Genomic DNA, 21,545 nt, shown 5'->3' with positions numbered 1-21,545 from the left:
TCAGTATGGGACCTTCCCCTTTTCAAGCACATGTAAACGCCCTTTAATATGGTTTGCTTTTACCCCTAGGATGTGTTTTTATTTACAAAGTACTTCTGTCAACTGCATCGGCGTCCAACCAAACATCCTGTTATTTCGGTCGACATAGAGCAGAGAACTCGTATTGAAAAGGGCGTAAGAAAGAGATGTAGTCTTTCATCTCTTCTGTTCAGTCTATTCACCAAAAGAAGCAACGACGGAAATAAAAGAATGTTTCAAGTATGGGATTAAAATTCAGGGCCAAAGAATATCAGTCATTACGTCTGTTAATGTTACTGTTGCTACCTACAGTGAAAGTGAAGAACAATTACGGGACCTGTTGAATGGAATGAACAATTTAATGTATAGAGAATATGGCTTGAGAGTAAACCGAACAAACACAAAAGTAGTGAGGAGTAGCATACATAATATTAGCGGTAAACTTAACTTGAAAATCAGTGACTACGAAATAGGTAAATGTAAGAAACTGTACTACATTGGAAGCAAAACAACACATGAGGGACGAAGAAACGAGGACATGAACATTAAAGTAGCGAAGACAATGAAAGCATTCAAGGTCCGAAGGACTCATCTAGTATCAAACACAGGCCTCAATTTGAGGAAGAGTTGTACGGAAATGAGTCGTGCTCCGTGGAAAAACTGAATGAGAAGAAATCCGAAGAGTTTGAGACGTAGAGGTACGTTGAAAATTATGTGGACCGATAAGGTAAGAATGGAAGAGGTTCTCTGTAAAATCGGCTTAAACAGTAACATATTGAAAACTGACAAGAAGGGACAGGATGACACTAAATATGTTCAGACATCAGGGAAAAACTTCCATGCACTAGCGGGGGCTGTATGGAAAGACAGCGATTATGGGAAGACAGAGATTGGAATATATAGAATAGATAATTTTGGACGTAGAGTATAAGCGATACTTTTATGGTGAGGAGGTTAGCACAACTTAGGAGTTCCTGACGGTCTGCGCCAAACCAATAAGAAAGCAGATGAGTCAGAAAAAATATAAGTAATGATTCTACAACACTTTCGTTAATAAATGATATGGAACAATTCGGGCAGAAGTCACGCATTAGCTGAGTGGTTCTTCAATTTCTCCAGGCGTTTTTCATGACGAAATAAATCTCGGGTGAACAGCCTGGTGTGAGTGACACTATATTTCGGATATCTACCTTGTAGCATTAGCACACCTGATGATGGCAGCAAGGTCGATTGCCGAAATGTGTCCTTTGTAAACTCACACCAGGCTGTTCACCCGAGATTTATTTCGTCATTATCTGAGTATGCGTGTCAGTATTAATGAAGGAAAATTACTACTCAGAATCAATGTACAAGAGTATTTTCACCATCTGTTGTAACCCTGTTGTTGCTGTGGTGATGGGAAGCAAATGTTTACCACACTAATTCCGAATGAACACTCCTGGTACCTCCTCATGCATCGCTGTAAAGCTCAAAACAGCAGCTGATTTACTGCTTTTAGAACTGTAGATCCGGCAATGATTTCGCGCAGTTTCGTTGCTTGAAAATACATTTATTTTATGATTATTTCTTTATTTTTTCATTCTCAACTATGCTGATAATATGAATTAACAGTGGCTAGTTTCGAACGTGTCCGCTCGTTATCGAACCATTACCGGTATGCTTCTCAGCTATGGTGCTGAACTGGTTAATGAAATAAGATTTGTAGATTGTGAGCTGTTCACAACTGTTGAAGTGCCAAAATTTCGTGTCATTCAAAAGTTGTGCATCCTACATACAAATGCCTACTGTAAACTGAGTCAGTTTTAAACACCATCAAAATAGTTCAAATGGCCCTGAGCACTATGGGACTCAACATCTGAGGTCATCAGTCTCCTAGAACATACAACTACTTAAACCTAACTAACCTGCCCGAGGCAGGATTCGAACCTGAGACCGTTGCAGTCGCGCGGTTCCGGACTGAAGCGCCTAGAACCGCTCGACCACCGCGGCCGGCCTAAACACAATCACTCAGTGACACGTATGTCTCATCTTAAAGTAGGCGTTTACATTAAGACGCAGAATATTCGAAGTTGTTCGGTTTGGAATAGCTCAGGATGTACAAACGTTGTTTAATTATTTGAGAACCAGTTAGGTAATGATTCGATAATGAACGTACACTTTAGCAGCTAATCACCACTAACCCAAATTGCCAGTGCAAAATATACGCCAAAATACAGAAATAATAAGATGAATACGGGTGGAAATCCCTTTGCCAACGCACTGTTCGAGATCCACGTACATTGTCATCATAATTCTTGATGTTGTTCCAGTCCCGCAGTTCATTGTGAGGACATAGATTTTGAACCATGTGCTGGTGAATATGCACACAGTGGTGTCAGCCTGTCAATAAAAGATTAACTCCAACATCAACAGTCATTTAACACTGACTGTTGAGTAAAGTCTTCTTTCATTCCACGAATTACGTTATTCAGTGGTACTCATCAACACTTTTATTGCAAGTTTTATTAATTCAAATATCAGTTTAGATTAGACAATCATCTCCATATATTTGATCTCTTGAAATCCAGGGAAGAACGCCACTGGTTGTCATATATCTTACCTCTCCCGGGTGCGATATATCTCTTTTGGTTTAATTTCGTGGTTTTGTGTAACTTCTCGTCTTTTTCGTCAAGTAGCCGTTATTATTGAATCACCCCTCACTTGACTGTTTTTGTCAGTGCCGTTGTCTTATTTTTGATGACTTGAAATGAATGGAAAGGGTAGGAACCGGATGTTTTTGGTTTTCTCCTAGGAGTGGTGAAATTGAGTGGATTCAAAGGGAACAGATTTGCTAAAATAAACGCGTAATCCTCAAAATACGAGGGTAATGCCCCACACTTTATTAAAAAAACGCATAAACAGAGCTCCATGATCAGTCACGCTTGGGACGTCCTGTCACAGCCACTGCTCCAGACATGCAGAATCATGCAGACGCCATTATTCGTGCCGACCGGGACAACACAACTCGGCAACTGGCTCTACAGTTGTCGGTCAGCATTGGAAGTGCGTCTGCAATGATCGATGCTCCCATATATTCAAAGAGGTGCTCACGACGGATTCCGCGAATGCTCACAGTGGACCATAAGTTTCAAAGAAAGGCCATTTCATATGAATTATTGGAGCATTCTGAGACCGACGGAGAGACCTTTCTGTCACGGATCGTTAGGGCTGACGAAACCTGGGTGCACCACTTTATGTCGGAAACAAACCGGCAGTACATGACATCTTCCTCATTCACCACAAAAGAAGAAATTCAAGAGAACCCTCTCTGCCGGAAAAGTCTTGGTGACAGTCTTCTGGAATTGTGATTGTTGTCATTCTCGTGGATGTGATGCCAAGAGGTTCAACCATCAATCCAGAGGCATACGTGAAGGCTCTGAATAAACTCAAGGACGTTTCCGACGTGTTCGATCGAACAGTAATCAAGCAGAAATCTTGCTCCAACACGATAATGCACGCCCACACACAAGTCTGAGAACGAGGGAACATATCGCCAAATTGGGTTGGACATCATTGCTTCATCCACCCTACAGTCCAAACGCGACACCCTCGGACTTCCATATCTCTGGGCCGCTTGAAGATTCTGTACGGGTGAAACCTTCTCATTTTTTACCCAACCTTCTCTTCTACATAACCTGTGAAACATTCACTTAGGATTTTTGTCTCTTGCTTAATAATAACAAATGAAATCTTCCTTTGAAATTTATTCTCTTTCTCAACCTTCGCATACAAATTTAATTGCTGCTTATTAAAAGTGATTTTCAGATTATTTCGATGAAACATACAATACATAGTCTGTTTTACTATACTCTGTTAGCTGTTGGTGGGCTGTCACAATAAGTAGCTGTATTTATTACCAAAGCTGACGTTATTCTTTAATAGCAAAGCTGACGTTATTCTTTAATTAATTTGACTGAAGTTACGTAATTCACAGTTAAACTTTTTCTTTACTCAATAAAATTTTGCAGAGTTTTAAGTTGATGGTTTTAGGGATAGATTATAATCAGTAATGCAATATTGCTGTAAAAAATTAATTATATTCTGAATGAAATGATTTTACAAACATTCAAATGGGACTTAGTTTTTACAATAATCTTACAACTAGCATTGCGCAAACATACCTTCAGTAGTCTTGAGTTCCTCAAAAAATTATTCAATAATATTAGTTCCTCTTATGATAATAGTTAGCTGATGTCTCTGTACATAGCTGGTGGCTGACAGGCACACCGCTCCTCTCAACCTCTCGCATCAGACCTGCTACCTACTCGCTTCACTTCTCGCTTGCTACTGACTTCCTAGGAACGCTAAAGTGCGGTCTCTCCCGCCAACAATGCTTTCTGGTGCAGACAATCCCTGCTACCATTACAAAATTTATCATTGCGTTGATTTCCTCGCTCTTTTCTTAAAATGTATCCATACGCGGTCTCTCCCGCCATTTTTAACATTATATCAATGTGTGGTCTCTCCTGCCAACAATACTTTGATGCAGACATTCCCTGCTACCACAATTATTTCCAACGTGACAAATTATAATTATTACTACTTAATCCTATTAATAAAATATAAACATCTTTCATAAATTGTGGTTTGACAATAGACAATAGAAATATACACTTCTTACAAGGGGAACACACTTTGAACATGACGAGAGTGTCAGTCACGCAGTGAAAACGTGGCTACAAAACTAGAGCTTTAACCAGCAGAGAATAACTGCTCTTTCACAACACTAGCGTACGGCCATATAACGAGATGGAGACCGCTTAGAAAAATAGGACGTGGACAAGACATGTTGATGTATATTGTCACCAAATTCTGACTCTTAATAATAAATATGTTCTGAGAAAAAATGTGGGTCATTACTTATTGAACAACACTCGCACGTTGGCAGAGGCTACACTAATTATTTTCCTGTTTAGCCACATCTATGTTCAAAACCAGAAAGAGAGATGGAGACAATCAATCAAGATAACCAAAAGCTTTCTTCCATCAGACACGGAGAAGCAACTGTAAACCTTACCTTAGATGGGCCACCTGCCATCCTTGCACCCCGCTACCTGGTCCGTCTAATTCAATTTAATTTTCGTTACAGCCCCAACAACGTCTTAACTATAGTTGGTTACCTGATCCCTCTACCTTTTTTCCTTTCTCTTCTGTTAATTCTCAACAAGCATCACTCCATTGCCCTTTGTGCTGCTTTTTTTGAGGGTTTTTGCATTAATAGTCCAGATCTCACTACCAGCAGCTAGCCTGTCACTTCAAACACGTCTGAATTGTTGTTTTAGAAACTCCAGGGATCCTACTTTTCAAAACACGACAGGCCATCCTAACTATTCTGTTCTCTTTTGTGGCGCATACAGTTGTTGTCTTCAACTTTCGTAAATGTAAAGGCACCTAAAGCCGTTCTACGTCTCGTTGCTAATTTTTGATACTTCTTCTTATTTGAACTGTTAATACCCGTAGTCTAGGGGTAGCGTCTTTGATTCATAATCAAAACGTCTTCGGTCCCGGATTCGATCCCCGCAACTGCCTAAATTTTGATACATAATCAGCATTGGCGGCCGAAGACTTCCGGCATAAGAAATCAGCCTCATTCTGCAAACGAACTTGTCAAAGAGGGCACTCTCTTGTCCTAGGGGTGTGAAATTGCCCCTAAAGGTGGAAGAATCAGCAGTGATCAACGACATGAGGATGCAGAAGGCAATGGAAACCACTGCATTAAAGACACGTAACGTGTATCCACAGGACTTGTGGCCTGTAGTTGAAGAAGTGTCATGATGATCCATCCATTGGCAAAAGATCCCGGAATAGCCCCCCATTAGGATCTCCGGGAGGGGACTGACAAGGGGGAGGTTACCATGAGAAAAAGATTGAATAATCAACGAAAGGATAATGTTCTACGAGTCGGGGCGTGGAATGTCAGAAGCTTGAACGTGGTAGGAAAACTAGAAAATCTGAAAAGGGAAATGCAAAGGCTCAATCTAGATGTAGTAGGGGTCAATGAAGTGAAGTGGAAGGAAGACAAGGACTTCTGGTCAGATGAGTAACGGGTAATATCAACAGCAGCACAAAATGGTATAACAGGTGTGGGGTTCATTATGAATAGGAAGGTAGGGCAGAGGGTCCGTTACTGTGAACAGTTCAGTGACCGGGTTGTTCTAATCAGAATCGACAGCAGACCAACACCGACAACGATAGTTCAGGTATACATGCCGACGTCGCAAGCTGAAGGTGAACAGATAGAGAAAGTGTATGAGGATATTGAAAGGGTAATGCAGTATGTAAAGGAGGAAGAAAATCTAATAGTCATGGCCAATAGGAATGCAGTTGTGGGGGAAGGAGTAGAAGAAAAAGTTACAGGAGAATATGGGCTTGGGACAAGGAATGAAAGAGGAGAAAGACTAATTGAGTTCTGTAACAAGTTTCAGCTAGTAATAGCGAATACCCTGTTCAAGAATCACAAGAGGAGGAGGTATACTTGGAAAAGGCTGGGAAATACGGGAAGATTTCAATTAGAGTACATCATGGTCAGACAGAGATTCCGAAATCAGATACTGGATTGTAAGGCTTACCCAGCAGCAGATATAGACTCAGATCACAATATAGTAGTGATGAAGAGTAGGTTGAAGTTCAAGACATTAGTCAGGAAGAATCAATACGCTAAGAAGTGGGATACAGAAGATCTAAGGAATGGCGAGATACGTTTGAAGTTCTATAACGCTATAGATACAGCAATAAGGAATAGCGCAGTAGGCAACACAGTTGAAGAGGAATGGACATCTCTAAAAAGGGCCATCACAGAAGTTGGAAAGGAAAACATAGGTACAAAGAAGGTAGCTGATAAGAAACCATGGGTAACACAAGAAATACTTCAGTTGATTGATGAAAGGAGCAAGTACAAACATGTTCCGGGAAAATCAGGAATACAGAAATACAAGTCGCTGAGGAATTAAATACATAGGAAGTGCAGGGAAGATAAGACGAAATGGTTGCAGGAAAAATGTGAAGACATCGAAAAAGATATGATTGTCGGAAGGAGAGACTCAGCATACAGGAAAGTCAAAACAACCTTTGGTGACATTAAAAGCAACGGTGGTAACATTAAGAGTGCAAGGGGAATTCCTCTGTTAAATGCAGAGGAGAGAGCAGATAGGTGGAAAGAATACATTGAAAGACTCTTTGAGGGTGAAGATTTGTCTCATGTGATAGAAGAAGAAACAGGAGTCGATTTAGAAGAGATAGAGGATCCAGTATTACAATCGGAATTTAAAAAAGCTTTGGAGGATAAGGCAGAAGAGATAGATAACGTTCCATCAGAATTTCTAAAATCATTAGGGGAAGTGGCAACAAAACTACTATTCACGTTGGTGTGTAGAGTATATGAGTTTGGCGACATACCATCTGACTTTCGGAAAAGCATCATCCACACAATTCCGAAGGCGGCAAGAACTGACAAGTGCAAGAATTATCGCACAATCAGCCTAACAGCTCATGCATCGAAGCTGCTTACAAGAATAGTATACAGAAGAATAGAAAAGAAAATTGAGAATGCGCTAGGTGACGATCAGTTTGGCTTTAGGAAAAGTAAAGGCACGAGAGAGGCAATTCTGACGTTACGGCTAATAATGGAAGCAAGGCTAAAGAAAAATCAAGACACGTTCATAGGATTTGTCGACCTGGAAAAAGCGTTCGACAATATAAAATGGTGCAAGCTGTTCGAGATTCTGAAAAACGGAGGGGAAAGCTATAGGGAGAGACGGGTCATATACAATATGTACAACAACCAAGAGGGAATAATAAGAGTGGACGATCAAGAACGAAGTGCTCGTATTAAGAAGGGAGTAAGACAAGGCTGTAGCAATTCGCCCCTACTCTTCAATCTGTACATCGAGGAAGCAATGATGGAAATAAATGTAAGGTTCAGGAGTGGAATTGAATTACAAGGTGAAAGGATATAAATGATACGATTCGCTGATGACATTGCTATCCTGAGTGAAAGTGAAGAAGAATTAAATGGTCTGCTGAACGAAATGAACAGTCTAATGTGTACGCAGTATGGTTTGAGAGTAAATCGGAGAAAGACTAAGGTAATGAGAAGTAGTAGAAATGTGAACAGCGAGAAACTTAACATCAGGATTGATGGTCACGAAGTCAATGAAGTTAAGGAATTCTGCTACCTGGGCAGTAAAATAACCAATGACGGACGGAGCAAGGAGGACATCAAAAGCAGACTCGCTATGGCAAAAATGGCATTTCTGGCCAGAAGAAGTCTATTAATATCAAATACCGGCCTTAATTTGAGGAAGAAATTTGTGAGCATGTACGTCTGGAGTACAGCATTGTATGGTAGTGAAACATAGACTGTGGGAAAACCGGAACAGAAAAGAATAGAAGCATTTGAGATGTGCTTCTATAGACGAATGTCGAAAATTAGGTGGACTGATAAAGTAAGGAATGAGGAGGTTCTACGCAGATTCGGAGAGGAAAGGAATATGTGGAAAACACTGATAAGGAGAAGGGACAGGATGATAGGACATGTGCTAAGACATGAGGGAATGACTTCCATGGTACTAGAGGGAGCTGTAGAGGGCAAAAACTGTAGAGGAAGACAGAGATTGGAATACGTCAAGCAAATAATTGAGGACGTAGGTTGCAAGTACTACTCTGAGATGAAGAGGTTAGCACAGGAAAGGAATTCGTGGCGGGTCGCATCAAACCAGTCAGTAGACCGATGAAAAAAAAAAAAACTCCATTCTGACATTACTAGAATTTATTTTTCAGACATTCCAAACTTTCTCTGCCACTCTTTAACATTACTACTGAATATCTACAATAGAGTTTTTTTTATGGTTCAGTTATGGTTCAGTAACGTGAATTGCTTTATCACCCAGCTCAGAAATCCGATAATTCCTTCTAGGGCTGCTGAGAATAATTTAAGTGGTGTGAAATTTGTGTGACTCGTCTCTCAATTCTGAATTTCCCACTGCTGTCATAAATTCGAAGCTTTGCATTGATGTATGTTGTGTGCTCTGGACTGAATGTATACATTACCTTATTTGCTTTTAATTAATTACTGTCGTACAACATTAAATATCCCAAGTTCAATTAATTTTAAGGACTAGCTAATCTACACTCATGCCCAAAAAATAAGGATAATGCTGGTGGGCGGTTTGCCGGTTTAAATCACCTCAGTGTTTGACCATCAAGATTATGGGAACGACTCCAGCAGACAGGAAACGTGTCCAGCCGCTACAATACGGGACGTCCACAGTGTACAACACCATAAGAAGACCGATAACTCACTATCAATGCCCGCAGACGGCCACGGAGTACTGCAGGTAGCCTTGCTCGGGACGTTAACGCAGCCACTGGAACAGTTGTCTCCAGCCACAGAGTCTACAGACATGGTTTACTCGCCCGGAGAGCTACACATTTCTAGAATACTGTCAATAAACCGAATTCTATTGTTCGTCTTCCCTACAGACTACCTTACGTGACCGTTCCCTTTCACGTCACTTTGCAACGTTACACATAGATATTTAATCGACGTGTCAAAGATCACATTACCTACACTATACTCGAGTATTAAAGGATAGTTTATTCTACTCATTTACATTAACTTACATTTTTCCACATCTAAGGCAACTTGTCACTGATCGCAACGAGGAGAAATTCTATTTATGTCATCCCATATGATCTTGCAGTCACTAAATGACCATACTTTCTCAGATAGATTCCATATTCCTAGATTTTCAGAAGGCTTTTGATACCGTTCCTCACATTGACTATTAATCAAATTGCTTGCATATGGAGTATCGTCTCAGTTGTGTGAATGGATTTGTGATTTCCTCTTAGAGAGGTCTCAGTTTGTAGTGATAGTAAATCATCGGATAGAACCGAAGCGATATCTGGCGTTCCGCAAGTTAGTGTCATAGGCCCTCTGCTGTTCCTGATATAAATAAATAATCTAGATGATAATCTGGGCAGGCCCCATAGATTATTTGTAGATGACGCTGTAATTTACCGTCTTGTAAAATCATCAGACGATCAATTACAATTACAAAATGATGTAAAGAGATTTCCCGTATGGTGCGAAAAGTGGAAATTGGCACTAAACAAAAAAAGGTGCGAGGTCATACACAATGGTACTAAAATAAATCCGATAAATTTTGGGTATACGATAAATCGCACAAATCAAAGGGCTGTCAATTCGGCTAAATGCCTAGGAATTACAATTACGAGCAGCTTCAATTGAAAAGGCCACATAGATAATACTGTGGGGAAGGCGAAACAAAGAGTGGGCTTTGTTGGCAGAACACGTAGAAGTTGCGACAAACCCACTAAAGAGACTGCCTACATTACACTTGTCCGTCCTCTGCTGAAATATTGTTGAGCGGTGTGGGATCCTTACCAGGTAGGGTTGACGGAGGACATCGAAAAAGTGCACAGAAGGGCAGCTCGTTTCGTGTTATCGTGCAATAGCGGTGAGGGTGTCACTTATATGATACGCGAGTTGGGGTGGCAGTCACTGCAACAAAGGCGATTTTCTTTGCGGTGAGATCTATTTACGAAATTTCAGTCACCAATTTTCTCTTCCGAATGCAAAAATATTTTGTTGACCCCCACTTTCGTAGGGAGAAATGATCATCATAATAAAATAAGAGAAATCAGAGCTCGAACGGAAAGATTTAGGTGTTCCTTTTTCCCACGCGCCATTCGAGAGTGAAATGGTAGAGAAGTAGTGTGAAAATAGTTCGATGAACCCTCTGCCAGGCACTTAAGCGTGAATTGCAGAGTAACCATGTAGATGTATATGTGGATGTACGCTACAGCGCATCAGTGAAACACCGCAGAATGCTGCCCACTCTATCCATTAAATGTTTTATGTATGTAGAGAATAGCAGCGGTTCCATCAGACTTCCATGGGGCCGTATTGACGATTCCTTTCTCTCTACCAGTAGAACAACATACTGGATTATATCACATAATAAGTCTTCGAGCCGCCAACGTTTATGAGATGCCTTCGATTACAGTATGTAGTATGACACTGAGGCAAATGCTTTCCAGAAGCCTGGATGTATAGAATCTGTTTGTTGCAAGACGAGTTTCGAACAAACGATACTTTCTGAGTCTATTTTCGTGTGTGAACAGATGCTTTTCATTATTTCAATCTTAGGAAATGGTCAAATTTCTGTAGAAAACTGACGTTAAGGATATTACTCTGTAATTTTGTAGATCTTTTGTCCTTCATATATACTTCTCTGCAGATGATATTCTAGTACAAGCCATAATTGCCAATATTAGTTACTGGTGCCGGTGCTGTGACTGAGCGGTTCTGAGCGCTTCAGTCTGGAACCACGCGACTGCTACGGTCGCAGGTTCGAATCCAGCCTCGGGCATGTATGTGTGTGATGTCCTTAGGTTAGTTAGGTTTAAGTAGCTCTAAGTCTAAGGGACTGATGACCTCAGAGGTTACGTCCCATAGTGCTTAGAGCAATTTGAACCATTAGTCACAGGTCCATCGTTAATACTCAGAGTCGCAGAAATATCTGTATGCTCAGGTTTTCGGTTGTGGTACAATGACTTACATAAAGCTTGGAAACTAAGAAGATTTATTAATAAAATTCCAAATTTTTCAAAAGAATTTTAGCTAGCTCACGTATCGTTAGAGTGGGTGGAAGATTGTACGAGATATTGTGACTTGGTTTGGACTTGGTTTGTCTAATTAAATGAAAACATTATTCTTGCTGTGCTATATGTGTTTCGCTTCTTTGTATTGTGAAGCATTCTCAGCGGATGTTTTTTTATCTTATGTGCGTATGTGCCGTCCTGGTGTTGAACTTAGGTAGAAAAGTAACTTTTCTGCTTGACACCTCACTTCCGTTGACCACTATCACTGTGACCAGTGGAAGAGATGTGTTAAGTCGAAATGCAGAAGCAAGTCAGGAGCAACGGGAAATTCTTCCCGGGTTATTCCTGCTGTACGCATGATGGTTTAGGAGCTTATGATCGCTCAACGACTTTGTTATCAGCGATGGCTGTCTTCGAAAAGCTCATTTGAAAGTTTGTGACAGTAGCACAAAGCGTTACGTTGTACGTTAAGAGAATTTAGCGAATGAATTGGAGTTAGCAACGGACTTGCAGCAACGGTTGGAAACGATAGCACTTATACGAAATGACTTTTAATTTGCAGGGATAGACCCATCCTGCCCTAGGTTCGAGTCGTCCCTCGGGCGTGGGTGTGTGCGTTGTTCTTTGCATTAGTTAGTGTAAGTTAGTTTAAGTAGTGTGTATCTCTAGCGACCGATGACCTCAGCAGTTTGGTCCCTTAGGAATTCACACACATTTGAACACTTGCAGGGACACAATCTCTGGAAAACACACAAAACTGTTAATAAAACACTAAGGAGTTCCGCTAGAGAAATCTTTTCAACACCTGGTATCTCTCTAGATGTGAATCTGCTGTCAAATCAAAGACTCTCATTATCTGCGTATTTACGTTAACGCCAGTGTATTACATGCTGTAGAAATAAATTTCCAAGTATTTGGTGGAAGCCGTAAGTTTTCACGGTATGCAGTTAAATTAAATTAAGGACTTAATTTTCAGGAAGTTGCCAACGGTGTGATATGGAGCTGTAGAGCACAAAGACAGATGAGGTATTCTCAACGCGCAGCACGGAGAACTGATATGCGAGGGCGATGCTGCAGTGGGCGGTTGGGCTGTAATTCAGTTTGCTGAGGGAAGACGGGGAGAGGGTCGGAGGGGGGAGGGGTATGATATATATACTCAGATACCTGCAGCCGGCCAAACAACATCAGTAGGTTCTTTAATCCTTACAGACTTATGAAACCACTGCGATAATGTTTTATATTTTTAAAGGGCATCATGTTCGTCATTGACTATAGAAACTATTTATTTCATTATTGCAGTTTCGGCATTTGAGCAATTTTCAAGCGGCACTGCAAAAGCTAAAAGAATTCAGAAATGAAGCACGGAGTGTATCGTACATACAGAACCCCACAAAAATGCTCTGTAGACAGCAGAGCATTACAAAAATGGTGAAAATAATACATCATTTACATTTTGCTTCAGCACATGTCACACTTTACAATTCTCGGACATGTAAACATGTCATCGTCAAAAAGCAGACCTAATTTGAGGCGAGTGTCAAGCTCTGTACATCGTGAAATGACGTACATTACGTGACATGTTATCAATGTTAATATCATTCACGTAAATAGTTACAAATCAATGTTCTAGCGCACTTTTTACATTAAACTTAAGGCCGCTGGCGCAAAAATACATTCATGAGTCAAAATTGCCTGTGCACTAATCACAAACAGTACATTACAGCGATAACAATTGTAAGCTTCATATCATAGCATCTTTTTACAGCAACTGACAATATACAGCTTTTTAGGTGATCATGCGGTCGTAAGGCGCAAGGGAACAAAATAGGAAATATTACTATATTTATAACAGGATATCGTAATAATACATATTTTATCTGCTCTAAATGTCTCACTTTGGCTTGGGTACTCATACAGAAAATGGTGACATTAATCCTACACACTACATTGTTTGCGTATACATTGCAACTGATGAAAAAACGTAGAAGGCCCAAAATGTGCGCCAGTGATACAGCCAACAATGTAGAACAATAATTTTGGACATATCAGCAGATGACGCTGTGTCTTGGGTGCAGGATATGCCTTCTTAGCAAGCCCTAATATGGGGACTGCAGATATACTAAATTCTACACGTGCTTGTAATGCTTTTGATAAAAGTGTGAAAAAGTAATTGTGGAATAACTATGATGCACTGCTGAATTACTGCTCGTAGATTATATACTACAAGACATTGTCTCGGGATAAAATGAAATGTCGAGGATCAAATTAATTTACGAAAATAAAATGTAGGAGAGTGCGCTTAATTCTCCCTCGTTGTCACGTATGAAACTTTCAATAGTGTATAAAACGTCGGTAGCACTGATAAAACTTATCACATAGCATTTATAAAGACCTAGTAAACATATCACTGAAAATATTCTAAGAAAAAAATGAAAAAAATGAAAGTAAGACGTGGTAGAGATCATTATTATTCCTCCGCGTGCATAGGCAGGCTTGACTTGTGAATATATAATCGCACCAGCGGCCTTGGTTTACATGTTAACAGGACGTTAGAACATCGATTTGCAACGATTTGTGTGAATAATAATAACATTGGTAAAATGTCACGAAATTTACCTTATTTCAAGACGTAGAGAGTTTCACAGTTGTTTGATGTTCCCGTATTTCTACGGCGAAAAGATCTGTTTTTAAGGATGGGATGTACACATGTCGGAACATTTTAAGGTGTGACATCTGCTGAAGGAAAAGGTAAGTGATGTATTATTTTCACCATTTTTGTAATGTATTATTGTTTACATGACATGTTTGTGTAGATCTGTATATGCGACCACACTCTGTGCTTCATTTTCATGTTCAGTTAGCCTTTCCAGAACCACTAGAAAATGGCCCAGACGCAGAAATCGCAATAGTGAAATAAATAATTTCCGTAGTCAACGACGAACATGATGTACTTTAAAAAATTCTACATTACCGTGAACACCAACCGTGGGAAGTTAATTTATTTTATTTTTGTGTAGTGGCGTCTGCTGTCTAATTTTGACATTTTGCGATAATGTTTCTATAGATCCCTAACAAGAAAAACATAAATTCACAATAATTTAATGTGATAGTAATTCAGCTAACTCCAGAGTAGCCTGAAAGAAATTTTGGAGTCTTTGTCACAATGAATTGTATCATCTGGTGTTTTAGTAGTTAGAATCCCTTAGTTCTGAACAACATCTATTCGTATTAAAACGCACGTGGACTGAAATTACGAGACCTGTTTGTTATAAAGCTTTTTTTAAGAACAGTGAAATACAGTACAGAGGTTTTGCCAGCTGCAGCGTTCATATTTTGAGCTTGGGTGCTGGACTACAGCAAACTGAAACTTGGTAAGAGCTCAGTGTAACTATTAAATAAATATCGACAGAACGACGATGGTGAGAAGCAAGAGCTGGACGAATTTCGGACGGCTGTTCTGTTAACATTTGAGTGCCGGGGAATCTGAAAGAATAAAAAAATGATTTGTAAGATGAAAATAGTAAAATTAGACATAACGCATGAATACATATCGAATTATTGAAAAGAAGTTTCAAGATGAACGTCACGAAAGGAACAACAGGGATGGTGAAATATAGTCGAATTAGTTGATCCTGAAGAATTTGGTTAGTAAATGAGACACTAAAATTAGTCAATAACTAGTGTTATGTGGCATATTAACTGAGGCTGGCCGAAGTAGAGAGCGAGGAAGTAATACGCAGGCTTGCAATGGCAAGATAATTTTTTCTGAAAAAGAGAAATGTATTAATATCGAACATAAATTTAAGTGTTAGGAAACGTTCTGAAGGTATTAGTTAGGTACCATTATAGTAACTGACGCCTCGGACGTCAGTAAACTGTCTGGTTGCTGCTGGCCATCAGGTTTTCGCCCTCTTGTGCCAATCTCTTCGTCCCAAAATTACAGTTTTGAAGTCATCAGTGCTCAGCATGAGCCCTAATATCTGTGGATAACTTGTCACAATTAGTTTCGTGAGACAAATGTTGGAGGAAGAAAGATGTTTGTCTTTCGTGTCACATATACTCCAGAATTGTAACACTAAACCTCCCCATGCGCCAAGCCTTGTCTCTTGTAGTTTGGAACACTGAATTTTGGCCAGAACTTGGAACCATCAAACAGCGACAGAAGATATGCGCTACTCTTATTTGGATGTTCTTTGTCCCCACTATTAATGCCACCGAGTAAGAGCCCGGATATGTTTGTCGTACATCCCACATTAATTTTTGCGGTTATTTCATGCTTCTCTGTCAGCACTGACATTTCTACAAAAACGTCGTTGCTCTCGGTCGTTATGTGAAGGGTGTTGACGACTGCGTTGTCCACGGTCAGAGGTAATGCCTGAAATTTTGTATTCTCAGCATGCTCTTGACACTATGGAGATTGGAATATTGAATTCTCTAACGATTTCCGAAACGGAATGTGCCATACGTCAAGGTCTAACTGCCATTGCGCATTTAAAGTCTACTAACTCCAAAACTGAGTGTGCCATACGTCTATGCCTAACTACTATTCCGCTTTCAAAGTTTATTAACTCCCGCCGTGCGGCCGTAATCTCGTCGTAAATTTTTTCACATGAATTACTTGAGCACAATTTACAGCTCTGTCAATGTATTGCCCTTTCATAGCACGTCTTCGCAATACTACCGTCTTCTGTATACGCGGGTATCACTAACCGAAGACTTTTCTCGCGTCTGTATAATATATCACCAATAGATCTCGCACAACAAAAGGCAATGAACCGAGGATGGAGTAATCAAAAAACTCCCTATCACCTTCCATACAACCTCAAAACTTAGAGAGCGGCTGGGTAGCTGGATGTATTTTCATCGGGCATGATCTGCTGATTCAAATTTATCATGCCACCTATAACAGTGGAGGTGTTAAAAAAATTCTACTACAAGGCATTAAGATGCACCTCAGAAGTTAAGTCCCGTAGTGATCAGAGCCATTTGAACCATTAAGATGAAAAGCATTTCCTGACAAATGAGGTACTCTACATAGCTCAGAATTGATTTTCATACAGCAAAAGGCATTATTGGTGAACGACATTAAAAACGTTACCAGCGGAGTGGAATGACGTTATGAAGACTTCTGTAAAAACTGTTGCATTCTTAAATCTGCTAGATACACTTGTAATGAAACCGTGGTTTTTGATAACATCTCTAACTCTGTTCTTGCTACATTATGAAACAAATTTTGTAAAAAATTTCAAACGTCTTTTTATATTTTATTTTTTGTTATTTTGGCATATGCAAAATTAATGAATGAATAAGTAATAGAGGAAAGGTATCCTACAGTTGTGCAGTTAAGCGATATTATCTGATTTGCACCTCTTTGTCAGGAAACAATGTAATAATAATACTGCTGAGAAACGACCACAGCTCTCTTGATTCACATTTGCTATGTCATGAGCAGTTTTATTCGAAAGAACATCGTCAGTGCTCTGTCTAGGTCTTGTACCTATTCCGCCAGCAACCAACAACACAGACGGGTTGTCTGGGCACGAACCGCACAGGGGACTGTTCTTCGGAAAACAGGCAAGAGATGCCAGAAACATCCCCTAGGCTGTGGCTAAGCCATGTCTCCGCAATATCCTTTCTTTCGGGAGTGCTAGTTCTGCAAGATTCGCAGAAGAGCTTCTGTAAAGTTTGGAAGGTAGAAGACGAGGTACTGGCAGAAGTAAAGCTGTGAGGACGGGGCGTGAGTCGTGCTTGGGTAGCTCAGTTGGTAGAGCACTTGCCCGCGAAAGGCAAAGGTCCCAGTTCGAGTCTCGGTCCGGCACACAGCTTTAATGTGCCAGAACGTTTCAGACATGGCCACACACTGACCGGTGAGCGGCCAGCAACCTAGGCACAGCCAGTCCCTGCCCCTCTGGACCTGCCTTTTCCACGGGTCAAGCGGGAGAAAGTAGTGCCTTCAGCATCGCGGCGACCTGCTGGGCTCCAACAGTTCACGCCAAATGAGTTTCCCGAGTCAGGCACCCATTGTGAAAGCATTCCCACAGTCAGGAGCTCACTTTGGTGCCTCTGCTATGACGATGCTGATATCCACACTGACCTTCGCTTCCAGGGGCTACCAGCTACATACCTACACAGTTTGTGGCCTGTTTCAAATAGACATGGCCTCCAACGCCTTGTCCATTCGACTTCGTAGTATTTGTCTTAGTTTTTCACCGACAATACGTAGGGCTCAAGCTTTTTTGGGTTGTTTCGGGACATTAACTTCTGCTCGTCCTTTTGGGACTTTCACAATTTCACGTCCATGCTGGACTTTGATTGTGGCATGCAAAGTGTGTGGACATTGGGTTTTGGAACTACATTGATATTTTCAGGCCTTCACCCTTCAGAAATTATTGTTATTCCTTCAGTATTCAAGAACTGACTTGTTTTCAATAATTGTGTTAAAAAACTTACTCCAGTCAGTGAAGACTGTTTATGTGTGTTATAATAAACTTCATATTCATTCACAGTTAGGTATTCTTCCTACACCGCCTTCAGCGGACATATCAGTCAAGTTACCTACAGTTGAACTAAAAAGGAAATTAGGGTAAAAGCTGCAATAACTTGCCAGTTGGGTTTCCCCCTGCCCCGCTAGTAGTCTGTCAGCTATTTGGCTGAAAGGAATCTGATTCTTTAGTAGAACTATGAGCAGCCTACTCTACCTTTAGGGGTAGGGAATGAAAAGTAACAATCATAACAATAATAACAAAACACGTGTAAACGATATGCCAGCCACACTACCAACAGTCTTCATAACGAATCCCAAAAGAATCCATAATGAATACAGTTGGCAGTGAGAGTAGATACGATTTATACGCTTAATTTATTATAGCTTTCACTCCAATTTTTGTTTTGTTTAGCTGATTTTCTCTCGAACGAAACCACTCATGAAGTAGTAAATGTGTATTCATAAGTTGCGGTTCTTTCTTCCTAATGTTAACAAGAATCAACAGCAGAGATCAAAATGATCAAGATTAATGTAGTAATACGCTTGGGAATTAAATATACAGATTACTTAGTCATGCTGGCACTACATTCCACATCTACACCTACATTATTGATATGCAGTTCACAGTCAAGTGTCTGGCAGGGGCTTCATCGAACCACCTTCAACCTAATTCTCTACCGTTACACTCTCGAATAGTGCTCGGGGAAAACAAACTCTGAAATCATGCAGTGCGACATTTGATTTTTCTTATTTTATTATGATGATCGTTCCTCCTGCCGCAACGAAAAACGCGTATGTGTTAATATTGCCATTCCAGTTCACGTACCATATTCGCGGGGCCCTCTCACCCGTTGCGCGATGATACAAAACGAGCTGCAGTAAAAAAAACTAGTTGCCCTTCTTTGAACTTTTTCACTGGCGTCCATCCATCCTACCTGATGCGCCTCCCACACCGCACAGCAATACTCCAGAAGCGATCGTACAAGCTAAGTGTGGGTAGTCTCTTTAGTACACCAGTTACATTTTCTCAGTGTTCTACCAATAAATTATAGTCTTTGCTTTCCTTTATCCACAGCGTTATCTTTGTGATCGTTCCAACGTAATTCGTTTGTAATCTCTAAGTATTTAGTTGAAATTACAGCCTCTAGATTTGTATGAGTTATCGTATAATTGCAATTTAGGGGATATCTTTTAGTGCTTATGTGGATGACTTCACACTTTTCATTTTATTTGGAGTCAACTGCAATTTTTCACACCATACAAGTATCTTCTCTAAATCTTTTGACAATTTGTTTTGATCTGCTGATGGCTTTATAGGACGGTAAATGGCGGCAACATCGGCAAACAATGTAAGAAGACTACTGAAATTGCCTCGTGAGTCGTTTAGGTAGATCAAGAACAGCAGAGGGCCTGTAACATTTGCTTCGAGAACACCAGACGTTACTTCTGTTTTACTCGATGACTTTCTGTCAGCTACAACGAACTGTGACGTTTGTGGCACTAAATCACGAATCCAACTGCACAATTGAGACTATAGTTCATAGGCACGCAATTTGATAGAAATAGCTTGTGAGGTACGGTGTCAACAGCCTTCTGGAAATCTAGGAAATATAGAATGAATTTGACATTCCCTGTCAATAGCACTCATCACTTCTTGGGAATACAGAAGCAGTAGTCTTTCACAACACCGAACGGCAATACTCCAGAAGAACATGGACAGGCGTAGTGTAAGCAGTGTCCTTAGTAGACCTGTTGTTTTTTTTCTAAGTGTTGTGCAAGTTAATCACAGTCTTTGGTTTGATTTCTCCACATCATATGTGGCTGTTTGTTAATAATGGATTCTTTCGACATAACAGATAATCTTCAAACGCTGTATATGTTTCAAAATCGTACTGCAGATCGACGTTAGCGATACGGTCCTGTAATTTAGTGGATTACTCATATTTTTCAGTCTTTACGTATGCATCATTCAACGAGAGATACTTCATATTATTGCTAAATATGGAGCTATTGTACCAGCGTACTCTGAGATGAATCTGACTAGTCTTCAATCAGGTCTTTCCTTTGTTAAGTGATTTAAGCTGCTCTTTGCTACACCGAGGATACTTAGTTACAAGTTACTCATGCTGACAATGTTTTTGGTTCGAATTCTGGAATATTTGCTACTTATTTTTGGTGAAGATATTTCGGAAGACTATATGTAGTAACTCTGCTTTAGTGGTACTGTAATCGGTAACATAACCGTTGTTATGGCACAGTGATGGTTTCGACTGCGTCTTTCTACTGGTATGCTTTGCATACGACAGGAATCCCTTTAGATTTTCGCCGGTGTTGGAGAGTTTACGAGAGTTTCGTTGTGTAAAATATTAAAAACATATCGTACTCAAGTTCTCGCTACATTTCGAGTTCAAAAAATGGTTCAAATGGCTCTGAGCACTATGGGACTTAACTGCTGAGGTCATCAGTCCCCTAGAACTTAGAACTACTTCAACCTAACCATCACACACATCCAAGCCCGAGGCAGGATTCGAACCTGCGACCCCGGCTCGCACATTTCGAGCTTCTGTAAAACTTCGCCTATATTGAGGGTTTTACGTTCTCTTAGATTTGGCATGCTTATTTAGCTGCTTCAGCAACACTGTTCTGATCTGTTTATCGTACCATGGGGGATGAGTACCATCTCTTATTTAATTCTTTGTGAGCCCATAATGAATCTGTAGAACTGTGACCACGGGGCCCCTCTAGTATTAGGTCCTGTCACAGAGTTCCTTCCAGAGGCAACTGGACTGCGCAGATGGGCGCTCAGCATTGGAACGAGGCTTTGCTGCTTCGGCAGCGGCAGTCGGACGCCTGTGGCGGCGGCTGTAGCGGTAGAGAGGGGTCGCATTTGCATGAAGAGAGTGCGCCGCCGGGGAAAGCACTGCGCATGCGCGCTTCTGGCGGTGCTGTATCGCATACTGCGGTTACGTCGTTCGGTCGTTTGGGGATTTGTCCGCCATTTCCCGTCACCATCTGCTGGACTGTGCCCGGCAGCTTTCTTCGCAACGGGTTAGCAGTTTGCGTTTTACAAATCTCACAGTACAGCTTTGGACGATGGGCATGGTTGGATTCAGCAAAAATGAGCCGAATCTAGATTGCAAATAGATGGTACTCATCCCTGACGCTTTTACGATAGAGGACATCGGTACGTTTCACAAACAAAAGACATGTATCCTGAAACATGAGCACCAGTTTTGCAGCGTGGAAATTTGATTTTCACATTTATAAACGTGCGAAATTCAAAAGAGCGAAGTTAACACACATTTTCTAAAATCTATTCATGCTGCAGTCTGTCCCCTCAAAAAATGTTTCAAAAAGACTCGCTTTACATGGTCCT

The sequence above is a fragment of the Schistocerca gregaria genome, chromosome 1 (genome assembly GCF_023897955.1).
Source record: "Schistocerca gregaria isolate iqSchGreg1 chromosome 1, iqSchGreg1.2, whole genome shotgun sequence".
NCBI lineage: Eukaryota > Metazoa > Arthropoda > Insecta > Orthoptera > Acrididae > Schistocerca > Schistocerca gregaria.
Note: the sequence above shows the minus strand (reverse complement) of the source record.